General features: G+C 33.7%; 1 pseudogene; it reads right to left on the bottom strand.

Moving 5' to 3' along the window:
• Positions 1–4,753: 4,753 nt before the first annotated feature.
• On the bottom strand, positions 4,754–4,850 carry LOC122107186 (annotated as a pseudogene).
• Between the last annotated feature and the right edge of the window lie 1,012 nt (positions 4,851–5,862).

The raw sequence follows: 5,862 nt of genomic DNA, 5'->3' as shown, positions 1-5,862 counted from the left end.
GTGGAACGATGGTTCAAGTGGTAAACCACTATCCTAGGTCACAGAAGCTTAGAGATGATGAATGAATGAGCACTTGCACATGCATGTGCGTGTATACATGTGCATGTGTACACACACACACACACATAAGTATTGCAATGTGAAGTTCTTTTTTTACCTTGCTGTACTCTATTTCCCTGTATTAGTTTACAAATTAACAAAATCAGCTAAGCACCTATTTACATAAACTCATCATGTTTCTCTAAAGTCAACTCTCTTTTAGGAAGCATGCTTTTATTTGACTCAAATATAAACTATTCAAGAGTTTGATTCTTCTCCCTCAATTCTATAGAATCAGATGATTGTTTAGCTTCCTCCTAGCAAAATAATTTTGTGAAATCCTGCGTCAAGCAACGCATTTCTTTCACTGGAAGGAAAGCCTCTTACAAACAATTAATAATAGGTTTTTCTTCTCTTTGCTTACATCTGTAGTTTAATTATCTGCATATATTTCATGATCTGCCTGTATATGACAAAGACTGCTGTGAAAATAAAAAGACCCTTCGCAGCATTTATCATTTATATACCATCCATAGATATGAAGGTGTTTAAATATTATTGAAATTGCTTGGGAATAAATCATGTTCATCTTGACTATCGTGAAAAAGAAGAATTGGTTTCTCAGCACTTTAGGTAAGAACTTGATTGAAAGAAACAAAAGGAAAAGTGAGGAACAACTCAACACATACATTGAAATGAAACACAATAAAAAAATAAAAATAACCCAAGAAAACAAATTAATTCAGTACTCATGAACCTGCAGGAAATGCAAAGACTTAAAAAAAAACATCAGCTATGACGAGCTTATGAAAATCCATACTACCTGGGAGTCTACTGTTGTGAGGATAGAGGTTAAAGCCCAGACTGGACAGTAAGATCTGTACACAATGCCATGCACCTGTTATTCTAAATTCCAGGAAGAATAACATAACATGGACTGAACCCAAGGTCATACACAAGTATCTGAAAAATAATAAGGATAATTTAGGGTTGGGGACATGACAAAATGGTAAAAACACCCATTTAGGGGGCATAAGACATTCAATTCAAACTCTAATATTTGGGTATTAAAGTAAAAATCTATGATTTTAAATAATTGGAAAAATTGTAAGATTTGAGTGAGTGGAAAAATGAATGAGAGAATGAACCCATAGTGCAATCCTTTTAACTTAAGTGAAAATGTTTTATGGTACTTCAGAAAAAACAGAGTTACCTTGCAAATGAGCATGGTTGTGCATTTGGGTGATGGAAATACTTTACTTACACATGTTTAAATTAAATAGATGTTTATTTGGGTAGATTGTACTTCTTGAACTAAGAGCCCGGATGATGTCGCTGAGATTTTTCTCTCAAGGCTACCACTCTACTACTTTGAGCCACAGTTCCAATTCTGATTTTCTGATGGTTGTTTGGTGATAAGAGGCTCCTGGACATTCTTGCCCAGTATGGGTTCAAACCATGATCGTCAGATCTCAGCCTCCCGAGTAACCAGGATGCCAGGCATGAGCCGTCGATAGTTTTAATAATTTACTAAATTGTACAGTTACTGAAGTTATACATTATCATTATAGCCTGTGTAATATATGTGTGTATGTATATATCAATGCATACGGATAGAAATATTTTAACATATTTTTGTATCTACAGTAGATTTATGAAATCATCCATTATAAAATTAAATGGAAACAAAAGTTAATAAGGAGCAAATCAAAGGAAATTATCACATGTTTCTTGTTGTTGAATGGAATGCGAATTGTGAGAATCAGTTTGGGAAAACCGTCTCTACGTTAACAAAATGGATAAGAGCTGTTAATTCCAATCCATCTATTTGCCCATGTTGTGCAACTTCACACATGAGTGTCAAAATCAAACCACACTTTTTGCCTTTGTTTTAAACTCACCTGTTATAATTTATGGGTTAGATGAAGTAATCAAATAAAGATTAAAATAATATGTGAGGCTATGAATTAGAGCTGAAAATGATTTTAAATATGATAATAGCTAATTAAATTACATATTTTTTACTTTTACTCTGTCATGTCCCTCATTCCCACATTAGGAAAGTATATAGAAGGTTCTCACTTAATTATATGTCCAATTATGTAAAAAATGTATTGAAAGAATATGGGCACTGTGTGGTTTTAGCTTATTGAGACCTGTAGGGGGAAAGGTGTTTCTGAGGACTTGCAATACATTGTGATGAAGATGAAGGGAGGGATATTCTTATTCTGGAAAACTAGCTAGAGGATTGCTCCTATAAAGGTAGTGATGAATTCTTCCAAAGGGTTACAGAAAATCACTTTCACAACCATGTTCACTGCTGCAATATTCACCGTAGCCAAGTTACGGAAACAGCCCAGATGTCCTTTGGTGGAGTGATGGTTGGAGAAAGTGTGGCACATATACACAATTGGATTGCACCCATCCATTTGAAGACTGTTACATTATTTGCAACGAAATGGATAGATCTAAAAATATATTAAGTGAACTAAGTCAGAGCCAGACACACAAAGGACCCATGCTCTGTCTCATATTTGGAAGATAGAAATTTATACAAGTTTACACAAAAATATTAACCAAAGCATGCTATTTGCAGAGGATTATTTCAAAGGTTTAATTTCTTATGAAATTGAAGTTTACTCCAACAAAATGAATACCAGGAAACTATCACTTGGAAGATATGAGGGGAAGTCAAAAGAAAGGAATAAAGAGAGTTATGGAGGAAGAGAGTGAAGGTATAATATTCAATTCAGATAGTATGAAACTAGAAAAAAATTAAAGTGGGGTGAGGTTTGGAAGGGTGTCGAAAAGCTATATAAAGATCCATTATACTTAAAAAACTGATTTGTTTAATGGAAATTCCCTTGTACAAGTATTTAAGATAATAAAAATATAATTAAAAACAATGGAGACATTTGATCTTAAATTCTATTTCCATCTCTTTTAAAAAGTAAAATTATTTGCACTATAATTTGATCAGAGGGATGGATTTTGTGGCTAGCTAGATCATTACACATCTGTCTCTCTCTTCCTCTCTCCCTTTCATGGTTCTCATAGATAATAAGATTGCTCCATAATTATCCTAATATATTTTGCTTTTATATTTTTGGTTGCATCATTTCACTTTCTCCTCTGCCATTTCCCAATTCATTTACATAGAAAGCATTATTTCCTATTTTCTCATTCCTAGAATAAGCTGCTGATGAAGACAGCACTAGTCCTCATTTTCATTCTGTACCTTTGAATACGGAGGAAAATCTTTCCCCTGCTCTCTACCAATTCCCTTCTCTCCAGTTAGAATAATTTAGTAAAAATGAAAAAAGAGAAAATAAATAATAGTGAAAAAAACAAATGCAGAAAATTCACCGGATTTTTCTGACCATTTCATCCAATGTGAACTATTGGGAAAATACATGGACAGCTCATTCTCACTGGCACTCAAAGTCTCTGGTTAGGCAATTGCTATGAAGTTGAAGAACAAGATGAAAAAGTGAGAAATGGTATCAGTTGCAAGAAAAAAATGGCGAAGGATTCAAGCAAATTTCTTCTTTGTTCTGTTGAAAATAACCGCCTTACTACAGTGCAGAGACGACTTTCCAAAAAGACCACTCATGTGAATACTAGGGATGACGATGAGTATACCCCTCTTCATTGAGAAGCCTACAGTGGACACTTAGACATTGTCCATGAGTTGGTGGCTCAAGGTAGATATTCCTGGAATAATTGTGAATGGCTGGACACCCCTGCACAGTACTTATACATGGAATAATACCACAGTGGCTTCTTTATTTCATCATGATACAGATACAAAGCCCAAACTAAAGGCCTCTTGACCCCCTTGCATCTTGCTGCTGGGAATAGATATAGCAAAGATATGCTGGATCTCCTTCTGGTGAACCATTATTTCAAACCATGTCTGAAGCACAACTTGGAAGAAGCTGCATTTGATATTGCCAAAAGGATAAGTATGTATTACTACCTCTTTGAAGTTTTGGAAAGCTGTACAAATTGTTCTCCTAAGTCCTAATGAATCAGTTAAGTTTCTTAAATTTCAAAATTGCCAGTCCATCCTATGTGTCCATACAAAATATTTTCACAATACAAAGCAACAGCAATATCTTACTTTAAAAATTCATGGATTCCATGGTATTCTTCCAAGTGAATTGCCTGACTTTGATGTCAAAATATATTCGAGTTGTTTGTATACATCTATAATGATTTCTATAGAGTTTGTGATTTTTTAAATCATAAATAATTTTAACTTATCTGTTGAAATGAGTAATACAGAAAGTAAAGATATTTCTGGTGCATGTCTGAAAAAAGTATATTTAAAAATATTTAGTATTCTGTTTGTGTAATGTCCATAACCTATTTCATTCTCTCCTAGATATAATCCTTTGAATTCGACATTGTTTTATAATATATAGGTTAATTAATAAATGTGTCCTTTCAGATTGCATTCCATATAGAAACAGTTTAAGATTCCTTTAATTCCTAGGTCCTTAAAGAATTTTATTTCTTTAGGATAAAATGACAATGTTATCTTATTTCAAAAGTTTTATAAAGGTTATGCTATGTAAAGGAATTTGTAAAAAGTGAAGATTGAATGATGTCAAACTAACTTTTATTTCTATGAATTACATGTATTCTTACACTTGTATATTTGTAATCAACTTTTTAATAACTGTTTTTAATTTCTTGCATCAGAAGAATGAAAAATATGCAATACTTCACAAATTTTCATATCATCCTTGTACAAGAGCCATGTAAATCTCTGTATTGTAATTTGGGTAGGCGTGCTGCTGAAGCATGTAGTATCCTGGAAATTTAAGTAGTTAATGATGCAATCTTAAGACAGGCATATATCTTTGGTTGCCTATTTGTAAGAAGGAAACCTTATTGTTCCCAAAATTGCAGTTCATCTTATTTCTGTAAAATTCTGTGTATGGTGGAAAAAACTTATATTGTTTGTTCAATTGCTCACATTTGCAATTTTTTCAATGACTATTTTAAGTCTTTTTCATTTGAAATTGGATCATACTTTGCAGCCTTTATATCTAGGTCCAAAGATGATGGATTTTCAAGTACTTATTTATTAACTGATTTAGCTTTGTGGAGATAATGGAGTCAAAGTAAGCCTTGCTTAAAAGCTATTCTAAACTTCTGCAGCTTAAAATCTCGCAAATGAGGTCTTACTGGCACAAATGTCTTCCTGACCCTTTATCCTTGCTCCATGTAGGAACAGACGAACCAGAATCTTACCCTGACAGCATAGATTTTCTTATTGGAGCAAAACTAATCTGTTACAAGGGATCATAAAGAGACAAACAGTTCAGACAGTACTGTTCAGACTAGAAGGTATTTTTTCAAAATATAATTGTTTATTACACACTAACATTTCAAAAGAAGCTAAAGCCAAGAAGGTGAAAAAATTGTTCATATGTATGATTACCTAATGTCTTGGCCTGTCTACCATCCAAGCAGGCAGGAACTTACACCACTGATTTTCTATGACCAAATATATTCCATAGCTCCAAAAGAAGTCCATATGTTTCTCCTCGTTATTAGGCCTTAAATTGGTAATGTTTTAATCACAGTGTTTCCTCTTGCCTCTAGGCTGTATATCTCGGAATGGTAAAGCTTTAGCTCTAATTCTACCAAACACTGAGGTAGAGGTAATGGAATAATACTTTAAAACCGTTGCCTCTTGTGGCTCAGTGGTAGAGTGCTTGCCTTGCATGCCTGAGGCCCTGGGTTTGATTCCTCATCACCACATAAGCAGAAAGAAAAAAAAACTGTTGCCTTTGATACCCTTACCACAAC

This window comes from Dipodomys spectabilis, unplaced genomic scaffold (genome assembly GCF_019054845.1).
Source record: "Dipodomys spectabilis isolate Male_0828 unplaced genomic scaffold, ASM1905484v1 ptg000047l, whole genome shotgun sequence".
Lineage (NCBI taxonomy): Eukaryota > Metazoa > Chordata > Mammalia > Rodentia > Heteromyidae > Dipodomys > Dipodomys spectabilis.
Note: the sequence above shows the minus strand (reverse complement) of the source record. Positions and strands in the feature narration are given on the sequence as shown.